At 40.5% G+C, this 12269-nt stretch overlaps 1 protein-coding gene across 1 annotated transcript in view; it reads left to right on the forward strand.

The window, feature by feature from the left end:
• The window catches only part of LOC111184682 (uncharacterized), a 334205-nt gene that overhangs the window by 215115 nt on the left and 106821 nt on the right, over positions 1-12269 (forward strand). The window contains 1 exon segment of the mRNA XM_089909095.1: positions 1-12269. This exon segment is cut by the window's left edge and continues 62572 nt beyond it; it is cut by the window's right edge and continues 106821 nt beyond it. The gene's annotated coding sequence lies outside the window, so the exon portion shown is untranslated.

The following is a 12269-nucleotide window of genomic DNA, read 5'->3' on the forward strand; positions in this document are numbered from 1 at the left end:
AGAGACAGTTGTTCTGTCATTATTGAAGCAAGCTGACTAAATTGTTTGAAACCACCACTCATCACTTTTTTAAACTCTTTAAGATATTTTATCTGTAAATGGGAAAAATGAGTACCACCCTCAGAGTGATGGATGACAATGCATTTAAAGTTTCTCAACCTTTTGAAACATCAGTTCCCTAATCTGTCATAATACATTATTTGTTAAGATTAAACAAGCTAATATATCAGTGTAACACAGTACCAGCACATAAATAGATGCTACTTTTTAAAAGTCATGCACCAAAGCTTCGGGGTGGGAAAACTAAAGGCATGTGTAAGGGTTGTGTGTAGGTAACATAATTTGGCAAAGAGTGTTGATGCAGAAAAGTGGAAAGAGATGAATTAGAAAGGAAGATAGGGTCAGAAAACAAAAAAATATGCAAAGCTAGGGAGTTTAAAGAAGAGAACAAATTTTAGTAAATATTTGGCATTTGCTTGACATACACTATTCATTTATTCCTCTGCTCACCCTGGAGAGGTAATGATGATTATACCCATTGTACTTAGGACATCAAGCAACTCACTTAAGTCATTCAGATAAGTGTGAGGCAGCTGGAATCCTTAATCGGAGACATAGTCCCCACATGCCACTGCCAGCCAGCTCAGAGCTGTCCAAACTGCAAGCTCAGGTGGCTCCAGCCAATCAACAACTCTCATAGGCCTTGCTTTTCTAATGTGGGAGAGAAATGATGGTCTTTTGGCTTTGAAAGTCCTACTTCCCCTACTCCAACTGCCTTGCAGGGGCCCAGCTCTGCCTGGGCTGCATCCGACTCTGCTTGGCAGAACTTCCCCTCAGAGCCTGACTTTGGTCTCTCATCTTTATTATTTTTCTTTAACAATAATATTCTTTAAAAGGAAGTGAAATGCAGTTTTCTCCCTTCCTCCTCATTCCTATATCCTTTCTCAGTTGCCTTTGAAGCTGGTTTTTTTTTCAACTGCTATAAAAATCAAGTTTGAACATTACAAAAGTTCTATTTCAGAAAGTGACTCAATAATAAAAGTGACATAAAATCTACTAAACAGGTCTTTGAAAGCTTACGTGCTTTTATTCACATCCAGACTTAAATTTAAGGGAAAAGCATTACTAGAATTACGGAGTCCTTACATAATGATAAAAGTTTTAAATCACGAGGAGGACTGTGATTTGCTCTCCACAGCTCTCTTCAGGATTAAAGGATTTATCAGATCAGCTACTGGGAGTGTCACCTGAATATAGCCCTCAGCTGTCAGTCTCCTAGAGAGATTGGAGACTCCTCAACCAAGTTTACACCCTCTTCCTGGGGCATATCAAAACAGATGACTGATAGACCAACGTGGGACACTCTGAAGGGTCAATTCATCTTCAGAATTCCTCACATGGTCAACTGAGACATTCCACTGAGACAACATTACATCTTCACTTCTCTCTCTGGCCAATCCTGCTTTCATCCCTTCCCTTCCACAGGTGTTGAATGCCAGAGTACTCCCTAATAAACCTCCTAAGTGCTAATTTCTGCTTCAGAATTGGCTTCTTGGGAAACCCAACCTGTGGCAGATGGTACCAGAGTGGCCCAAGAGAGAAATGTGAGGATGTGATTTTGAGGCTATTTCAGCTGGTCCTGGAGACTCCAAAACTGATGGCTGTTGAAGCACAAATAGCCCCTGGAATATGATGGCAAACAGTGCAATTGTTAGAACTTCCCCTAGAGGTAAATTGGAATGGTATACCACTGGAAGAAAATGCATCAGTTCAAGAGATGTTTCCAGCATTTGAGAAATGTGGGAAAATAGTAACTATAAGGAAAATGGAACCCTCAACTGATGCTGTGAAAGAAAATAACAAAAAGCTGAGAACATTTAATTGGCAATTAAAAGCTAAGTGTGAGCTGGGACAAAGTGAGAGAGTGGCATGGACATATATACACTACCAAACGTAGAATGGATAGCTAGTGGGAAGCAGCCGCATAGCATAGGGAGATCAGCTCGGTGCTTTGTGACCACCTGGATAGGTGGGATAGGGAGGGTGGGAGGGAGGGAGACACAAGAGGGAGGAGATATGGGAACATATGTATGTGTATAGCTGATTCACTTTGTTATAAAGCAGAAGCTGGCACACCATTGTAAAGCAATTATACTCCAATAAAGATGTAAAAAAAAAAAGCTAAGTGTGAAACAGATGCTCTCCTCGGTAGCCTATAAAGCAGTGCTTAAAGCGGAAGAGCAGAGAAAACGCCACCCAGCCATGACAGTAGTAGAGCTCCAAAATGGGTTAGGTGCCCAGCCAAAGCAGATCTGCTACGGTAGGACCTTGAAACAAGAGGCAGGGTGGTGGTTAAAAATTTTGTGGACCCAAGTGTTCTAATGAGTAGCAAGGTTAGAGAAATAGCTACACAATCATGACCCATGGAGAGTTTTCTTTTTTTTAACATCTTTATTGGAGTATAATTGCTTTAAAATGGTGTGTTAGTTTCTGCTGTATAACAAAGTGAATCAGCTATACATATACATATATCCCCATATGTCCTCCCTCTTACATCTCCTTCCCACCCTCCCTATCCCACCCCTCTAGGTGGACACAAAGCACCGAGCTGATCACCCTGTGCTATGTGGATGCTTCCCACTAGCTATCTATTCTACATTTGGTAGTGTATGCCACTCTCTCATTTTGTCCCAGCTTACCCTGCCCCCCCCATGTCCTCAAGTCCATTCTCTACATCTGCGTCTTTATTCCTGTCCTGCCCCTAGGTTCTTCAAAACCATTTTTTTCGTAGATTCCATATATATGTGTTAGCATATGGTATTTGTTTTTCTCTTTCTAACTTCACTCTGTATGACAGTCCCTAGGTCCATCCACCTCACTACAAATAACTCAATTTCGTTTCTTTTTATGGCTGAGTAATATTCCATTGTATATATGTGCCACATCTTCTTTATCCATTCATCTGCCGATGGACACTTAGGTTGCTTCCATGTCCTGACTATTATAAGTAGAGCTGCAATGAACATTGTGGTACATGACTCTTTTTGAATTATGGTTTACTCAGGGTATATGCCCAGTAGTGGGATTGCTGGGTCATATGGTAGTTCTATTTTTAGTTTTTTAAGGAACCTCCATACTGCTCTCCATAGTGGCTGTATCAATTCACATTCCCACCAACAGTGCAAGAGGGTTCCCTTTTCTCCACACCCTTTCCAGCATTTATTGTTTGTAGACTTTTTAATGATGGCCATTCTGACCAGTGTGCGGTGATACCTCATTGTACTTTTGACTTGCATTTCTCTAATGATTAGTGATGTTGAGCATCCTTTCATGTGTTTCTTGGCAATCTGTATATCTTCTTTGGAGAAATATCTATTTAGGTCTTCTGCCCATTTTGGGATTGGGTTGTTTGTTTTTTTTGATATTGAGCAGCATGAGCTGCTTCTATATTTTGGAGATTAATCCTTTGTCAGTTGCTTCATTTGCAAGTATTTTCTCCCATGTTGAGGGCTGTCTTTTTGTCTTGTTTATGGTTTCCTTTGCTGTGCAAAAGCTTTTAAGTTTCATTAGGTCCCATCTGTTTATTTTTGGTTTTATTTCCATTTCTCTAGGAGGTGGGGCAAAAAGGATCTTGCTGTGATTTATGTCATGGAATGTTCTGCCTATGTTTTCCTCTAAGAGTTTTATAGTGTCTGGCCTTACATTTAGGTCTTTAATCTATTTTGAGTTTATGTTTGTGTATGGTGTTAGGGAATGTTCTAATTTCATTCTTTTACATGTAGCTGTCCAGTTTTCCCAGCACCACTTATGGAAGAGGCTGTCTATTCTCCATTGTATATTCTTGCCTCCTTTATCAATAATAAGGTGACCATATGTGTGTGGGTTTATCTCTGGGCTTTCTATCCTGTTCCATTGATCTATATTTCTGTTTTTGTGCCAGTACCATACTGTCTTGATTACTGTAGCTTTGTAGTATAGTCTGAAGTCCAGGAGCCTGACTCCTCCAGCTCCGTTTTTCGTTCTCAAGATTGCTTTGGCTATTTGGGGTCTTTTGTATTTCCATACAAATTGTGAAATTTTTTGTTCTAGTTTTGTGAAAAATGCCATTGGTAATTTGATAGGGATTGCATTGGATCTGTAAATTGCTTTGGGCAGTATAGTCATTTTCACAATGTTGATTCCTCCAATCCAAGAACATGGTATATCTCTCCATCTGTTTGTATAATCTTTAATTTCTTTCATCAGTGTCCTATAGTTTTCAGCATACAGGTCTTTTGTCTCCTTAGGTAGGTTTATTCCTAGGTCTTTTATTATTTTTGTTGCAATGGTAAATGGGAGTGTTTCCTTAATTTCTCTTTCAGATTTTTCATCATTAATGCATAGGAATGCAAGAGATTTCTGTGCATTAATTTTGTATCCTGCAACTTTACCAAATTCATTGATTAGCTCTAGTAGTTTCTGGTAGCATCTTTAGGATTCTCTATGTATAGTATCATGTCATCTGCAAACAGTGACAGTTTTACTTCTTCTTTTCCAATTTGGATTCCTTTTATTTCTTTTTCTTCTCTGATTGCTGTGGCTAAAACTTCCAAAACTATGTTGAGTAATAGTGGTGAGAGTGGGCAAACTTGTCTTGGTCCTGATCTTAGTGGAAATGGTTTCACTGAGAAGGATGAGAACAATGTTGGCTGTGGGTTTGTCATATATGGCCTTTATTATGTTGAGATAAGTTCCCTCTATGTCAATTTTCTGGAGGGTTTTTCTCATAAATGGGTGTTGAATTTTGTCAAAAGCTTTTTCTACATCTACTGAGATGATCACATGGTTTTTCTCCTTCAATTTGTTAATATGGTTTATCACATTGATTGATTTCCATATATTGAAGAATCCTTGCATTCCTGGGATAAACCCGAGTTGATCATGGTGTATGATCCCTTTAATGTGCTGTTGGATTCTGTTTGCTAGTATTTTGTTGAGGATTTTTGCATCTGCGTTCATCAGTGATATTGGCCTATAGTTTCTTTCTTTGTGACGTCTTTGTCTGGTTTTGGTATCAGGGTGATGGTGGCCTCATAGAATGAGTTTGGGAGTGTTCCTCCCTCTGCTGTATTTTGGAAGAGCTTGAGAAGCATAGGTATTAGCTCTTCTCTAAATGTTTGATAAAATTCGCCTGTGAAGCCATCTGGTCCTGAGCTTTTGTTTGTTGGAAGATTTTTAATCACAGTCTCAACTTCAGTGCTTGTGTTTGGTCTGTTTAATTTTCTATTTCTTCCTGGTTCAGTCTCGGAAGGTTTTGCTTTTCTAAGAATTTGTCCATTTCTTCCAGGTTTTCCATTTTATTGGCATAGAGTTGCTTGTAAGTAATCTCTCATGATCCTTTGTATTTCTGCAGTGTCAGTTGTTACTTCTCCTTTTTCATTTCTAATTCTATTGATTTGAGTCTTCTCCCTTTTTTTCTTGATGAATCTGGCTAATGGTTTGTCAATTTTTTTTATCTTCTCAAAGAGCCAGCTTTTAGTTTCATTGATCTTTGCTATTGTTTCCTTCATTTCTTTTTCATTTCTTTCTAATCTGATTTTTATGGTATCTTTCCTTCTGCTAACTTTGGTGTTTTTTTGTTCTTCTTTCTCTAATTGCTTTAGGTGTAAAGTTAGGTTGTTTATTTGAGATGTTTCTTGTTTCCTGAGGTAGGGTTGTGTTGCTACAAACTTCCGTCTTAGAACTGTTTTTGCTGCATCCCATAGGTTTTGGGTCGTCGTGTTTTCATTGTCAGTTGTTTCTAGGTATTTTTGGATTTCCTCTTTGATTTCTTCAGTGATCTCTTGGTTATTTAGTAGTGTATTATTTAGCCTCCATGGGTCTGTATTTTTTACAGATTTTTTCCTGTAATTGATATCTAGTCTCATAGTGTTGTGATCCGAAAAGATACTTGATAGGATTTCAATTTTCTTAAATTTACCAAGGCTTCATTTGTGACCCAAGATATGATCTATCCTGGGGAATGTTCCATGAGCACTTGAGAAGAAAGTGTAATCTGCAGATTTTGGAATGAATGTCCTATAAGTATCAGTTAAGTCCATCTTGCTTAATGTATCATTTAAAGCTTGTGTTTCCTTATTTGTTTTCATTTTGGATGATGTGTCCATTGGTGAAAGTGGGGTGTTAAAGTCCCCTACTATGATTGTGTTACTGTTAATTTCCCCTTTTATGGCTGTTAGCATTTGGCTTATGTATTGAGGTGCTTCTATATTGGGTGCATAAATATTTACCATTGTTATATCTTTTTCTTGGATCGGTCCATTGATCATTATGTAGTGTCCTTCTTTGTCTGTAGTAATAGTCTTTATTTTAAAGTCTATTTTGTCTGATATGAGAATTGCTACTCCAGCTTTCTTTTGATTTTCATTTACATGGAATTTCTTTTTCCATCCCTTCACTTTCATTCTGTATGTATCCCTAGGTCTGAAGTGAGTCTCTTGTAGACAATACATGTACTTGTTTTTGTATCCATTCAGCCAGTCTATGTCTTTTGGTTGGAGCATTTAATCCATTTATATTTAAGGTAGTTATTGATATGTATGTTCCTATTACCATTTTCTTAATTGTTTTGGGTTTGATATTGTAAGTCTTTTCCTTCTCTTGTTTTTCTTGCCTAGAGAAGTTCCTTTAGAATTTGTTGTATAGCTGGTTTGGTGTTGCTGAATTCTCTTAGCTCTTGCTTGTCTGTAAAAGTTTTAATTTCTCTGTTGAATCTGAATGAGATCCTTACTGGGTAGAGTAATCTTGGTTGTAGATTTTTCCCTTTCATCAGTTTAAATATGCCCTGCCACTCCCTTCTGACTAGCAGAGTTTCTGCTGAAAGATCAGCTGTTAATCATATGGGGATTCCCTTGTATGTTATTTGTTGCTTTTCCCTGACTGTATTTAATATTTTTTCTTTTTGTTTAATTTTTGATAGTTTGATTAATATGTGTCTTGGCATGTTTCTCCTTGGATTTATCCTGTATGGGACTCTCTGCGCTTCCTGGACTTGATTTATTATTTCCTTACCCATATTAGGGAAGTTTTCAACAATAATCTCTTCAAATATTTTCTTAGTCCCTTTTTATTCTCTTTTTCTTCTGGGACCCCTATAATTCGAATGTTGTTGCATTTAATGTTGTCCCAGAGGTCTCTGAGAATGTCCCCAATTCTTTTCATTCTTTTTATGTTATTCTGCTCTACGGTAGTTATTTCCATTATTTTATCTTCTGGGTTACTTATCCGTTCTTCTGCCTCAGTTATTCTGCTATTGATTCCTTCTAGAGAATTTTTAATTTCTTTTATTGGGTTGTTCATCATTGTTTGTTTGCTCTTTAGTTCCTCTAGGTCGTTGTTAAACGTTTCTTGTATTTTGTCCATTCTATTTCCAAGATTTTGGATCATCTTTACTGTCATTACTCTGAATTCTTTTTCAGGTATTCTGCCTCTTTCCTCTTCATTTGTTTGGTCTGGTGGGGTTTTACCTTGCTCCTTCATCTGCTGTGTGTTTCTCTGTCCTCTCATTTTGCTTAACTTACTATGTTTGGGGTCTCCGTTTTGCAGGCTGCTCTGCTGGGCAGGACCACGTCCAGTATTGTGTTTTGGGGTGTCTGTGAACTTATGATTTTAGGCAGCCTGTCTGCTAATGGATGGGTTTGTGTTCCTGTCTTGCTAGTTGTTTGGCATAGGGTGTCCAGCACTGTAGCTTGCTGGTCATTGAGTGGAGCTGGGTCTTAGTGTTGAGATGGAGATCTCTGGGAGAGCTTTCACCGTTTGATATTACATGGGGCCAGGAGGTCTCTGGTGGATCAATGTCCTGAACTCGGCTCTCCCACCTCAGAGGCTCAGGCCTGACACCTAGCCAGAGCACCAAGACCCTGTTCAGCCACACGGCTCAGAAGAAAAGGGAGAAAAAGAAAGAAAAAATAAAGTAATAACTTTATTTTATTTAAATAGAAAAAAATTATTAAAAATAGAAAAATAAAAAAGTAATAAAAAGAGAGAAACAAAGAAGAGAGCAAGCAAACCGAAAAACAAATCCACCAATGATAACAAGCCCTAAAATCTATACTAAAAAAAACAAAAACAAAATGGACAGTAAGAACCCTAGGACAAATGGCAAAAGTAAAGTTATACAGACCAAATCAGACAAAGAAGCATACACATACTCACTCACAAAAAGAGAAAAAGAATATATATATATATATATATATAATAAAAAAAGGAAGAGTGCAGCCAAATCAATAAACAAACCTACCAATGATAATAAGCTGTAAATACTAAACTAAGTTAAACATAAAACCAGAAACAAATTAGATGCAGAAAGCAAATCCCAATTCTACAGTTGCTCCTAAAGTCCACCGCCTCAATTTTGGGATGATTCGTTGTCTATTCAGGTACTCCACAGATGCAGGTACATCAAGTTGACTGTGGAGATTTAAGCCGCTGCTCGTGAGGCTGCTGGGAGAGATTTCCCTTTCTCTTCTTTGTTTGCACAGCTCCTGGGGTTCAGCTTTGGATTTGGCCCCACCTCTGCATGTAGGTCACCTGAGGGCATCTGTTCTTTGCTCAGACAGGACGGAGTTAAAGTAGCAGTTGATTAGGTGGCTCTGGCTCACTCAGGCTGGAGGGAGGGAGGGGTACGGCATGCAGGACGATGCTGCAGCGGCAGAGGCCGGGTGACATTACAACAGCCTGAGGCGCACTGTGTGTTCTCCCTGGGAAGTTGTCCCTGGATCATGGGACCCTGGCAGTGGCGGGCTGCACAGGCTCCCGGGAGGGGAGGTCTGGATAGTGACCTGTGCTTGCACACAGGCTTCTTGGTGGCGGCAGCAGCAGCCTTAGCATCTCATGTCCGTCTCTGGGGTCCATGCTAATAACCACGGCTCCCACCTGTCTCTGGAGCTCGTTTAGGCGGTGCTCTGAACCCCTTCTCCTTGCGCACCCCGAAACAACAGTCTCTTGCCTATTCGGCAGGTCCAGACTTTTTCCCAGACTCCCTCACAGCTAGCGGTGATGCACTAGCCCCCTTCAGGCTGTGTTCACGCAGCCAACCCCAGTCCTCTCCCTGGGATCCGACCTCTGAAGCCCGAGACTCAGCTCCCAGCCTTGCCTGCCCCGGCGGGTGAGCAGACAAGCCTCTCGGGCTGGTGAGTGCCAGTCGGCACCGTTCCTCTGTGTGGGAATCTCTCCGCTTTGCCCTCCGCACCCGTCGCTGTGCTCTCCTCCGCGGCTCCGAAGCTCCCCCCTCCGCCACCCGCAGTCTCCACCCGTGAAGGGGCTTCCTACTGTGTGGAAACACTTCCTCCTTCACTGCTCCCTCCCACTGGTGCAGGTCCCATCCCTATTCTTTTGTCTCTGTTTTCTCTTTTTTCTTTTGCCCTACGCAGGTACATGGGGAGTTTCTTGCCTTTTGGGAGGCCTGAGGTCTTCTGCCAGCATTCAGTAGGTGTTCTGTAGGAGTTGTTCCACATGTACATGTGTTTCTGATGTATGTGTGGGGAGGAAGGTGATCTCCACGTCTTACTCCTCTGCCATCTTGAAGGTGCCCCCCCCATGAATAGTTTTGGAGATAGTTAATGGAAGATGGTGCCCCGAAAGCCTATTTTTTTGTGTGTAGAGAAAGGTTTATTTCAAGGGCCAAGCGAGGAGAATGGGGCGGGGTGCAAGTGTGAGGTGAGGATGGTGAGGTGCCGTGGAGTGAGTTGGGGTAGGGGGGTGGCTCATCCTCAAAAGACCTGAACTCCAAGTAAAGGCATCTTCTTAAAGACAAAACTACTAGTCAGTGACCATGCCTTTCATTCTAATCAGAGCAGAAAAACTGTATTCTCCATTTTTCTTCAGTAGAGCAGTCAGCACATACGGCATCAGTTTTTTCCTCTTTGGCAGCCCTAAAAGAACGCTCCTTTAGAAAATACTTTCTGAAGTGCTGTCTGGAGGTTTATTTTAGATGTGACCATCTGTTTGAGGTGCAAGGGTTATTTGAAAAGGAGCTCTTTCATTTGTCTTTGTGGGAAGGAGGTTGCCCCAGTCAAAATGACATCACGTTAGTGGGGCACCTGTGAAACTATGCGGGATTTGGCTCAAGTACAAAAGACTTTGTTTTCCTTTTCCTTTCCTATGGTAGTTAACTTGATTTCTTCTCTCCATAAATTCTTTAATTGGTTTAATAAAATACAGAGTGCCCTTTTCTAGTAGTTCCACTGTGAACATTTATGTAGTGAAGTTTAAGTAACCGAAACATCGCATTTTTTGCAAAAAAGAAAACTTAAAAGTTTTCAGAACAGCTAGAAAATACTTAAAAGAAGAATTTTAAAGCAGTAGGGCTTTCTTTGATAATAATTCTCACGTTTACATTAGTTGCTCTTAAATAAAACCTCCCCTGGCATTCTGCAGCAATAAAGAAGGCATAATCCTTCTTATTTTTATTTCTGTAGCATGTGAAGTTTTACTAGTGGGAGGGTTAAGCTAATTTTTTAAAAGACAGAAACAAGAGAAGAGATTTAATATTACCCGTTGCTGTGCCCTAAGGCTAACCAGACAGCTGGGGATTGTCCCAAATTGATGTAAGGTTGTAGCATTTTCCAGGAAAGGCTTAATTTTTCTTTTGAGAGAGGACCTTATGTTATGATAGAAGTAGGGCAGGAGTTCAGAATTTTACATCACCTACAGATTCATCACTGGCCCTTCAAATGACCTCGCCTGCTTCCGTTATTGTTAAGAGGTAAAATTTACTAGGTGAAGGGGCACAGAGAGGAAGCAGTATAAGCAGAGCCTAGTGAGCATTACTGTGGTTGAGAGCTGCCTATAGGAGCTGTGGTCTAGTAGGGTAGAGCTGCCGCAAGGATCATGGCACTGAAGTAGAAAGTGTCGGGGAAGAAATATCCTAACCTGACACCTCTCTCTCCACTTACTGCCTGAAATCCCAGAAGCCAGAAGGCAAGGGAGCCTGGGTGATGCCATTATGGTGGTCACATAACAGTGCAGAAAATGGCTATTGGAAGTGGGTGGTCATATTTCCTTATTTCTTTTCACCCTGTGTATTAGTTTTCCACTGCTGACAAAACAAGTTAAGCCACAAACTTAGTGGCTTAGGACAACATAAATGTACTCTCTTATAGTTCATGAGGTCAAAACTCTGAAATACGTCTCACAGGGCTAAAGTCAAAGTGAGTCTGTGTTCCTTAAAGAGGTTCTAGGCAAGAATCCATTTCTAACTCTTTTCCAGCTTCTAGAGACTCTGCCTGTGTTCCTTGGCTCATTATCCCTTGCTCCATCTTCTAAGCCAGCAAAATCTGGCTGAATTCTTCTCACATTCCATATGTCTTGCTCTCCCTTTTCTGCCTCCCTCTTCTACTTACAACTCTTGGGATTACATTGGATCCACCTGGATAGTCCAGGATACTTTCCCCATTGCAAGGTCACTGGACTAACAAACTTAATTATCCTTTGCCTTGTAACCTAACATGTTCACAGGTTCTGGGGACTAGGTCATGGACATCTTTGGAGGGGTCATTATTTGCCTATCACACATTGTTAGTTTAAAGAAGTTACCTAGTGGAATTCCTTGGCGGTCCAATGGCTGGGATTCTGTGCTCCCGCTACCAGGGGCCTGGGTTTGATCCCTGGGATCGTCGGTGGGGGAGCTAAGATCCAGCAAGTCACAGGGCTCGGCCTTAAAAAAAAAAGAGAGAGAGAACAAAGAAGTTGCTTAGGAATGTTAGGACTCTGCTTTTGCCTCACAGTGTAGCAGATAAAGTAATGACCGATGGTCCATCTAAGTATACTTTCAGAATTCTCTTGTGCATTCTCTCCTGGTATTTGTCACTGAACGAAGCATGAAGATGTCACTAGTGGAGTATATATTGTCACAGATCTACAAGGATCCCATTTGAACACAGTTTTGAATTAGAGATCTTATCAGTGCTTCCCTTATTGGAACTCTTCATGATATTTCAGGATGTTTTAGGTTCTGGCCTTGGCAAAAGATCACATTTTAGGACTGTTATCTTCAACAGGTGTTCAGTAAAGTCTCTGAGGGAAGGCAAGCCTATAGAGTGGGTCATGCATCTTTCTCAGGTGAGGGAGGAAAATGCACCATAACCACTTCATATTATTGTTGGTCCTTTCAGGGATTTACAGCTACTTTACAAATTAGATTCATTTGAGGACTGAAGAAAATGCCTATTTTCTTCTATTATCTGTATTACAGCTGACCTAACTCAATTTAATTATACACAATTCTTAAG

Source organism: Delphinapterus leucas, chromosome 3 (assembly GCF_059928025.1).
Source record: "Delphinapterus leucas isolate spDelLeu-1000000601 "Yukka" chromosome 3, BTC_Dleu_Yukka2, whole genome shotgun sequence".
NCBI classification, from domain to species: Eukaryota; Metazoa; Chordata; class Mammalia; order Artiodactyla; family Monodontidae; genus Delphinapterus; species Delphinapterus leucas.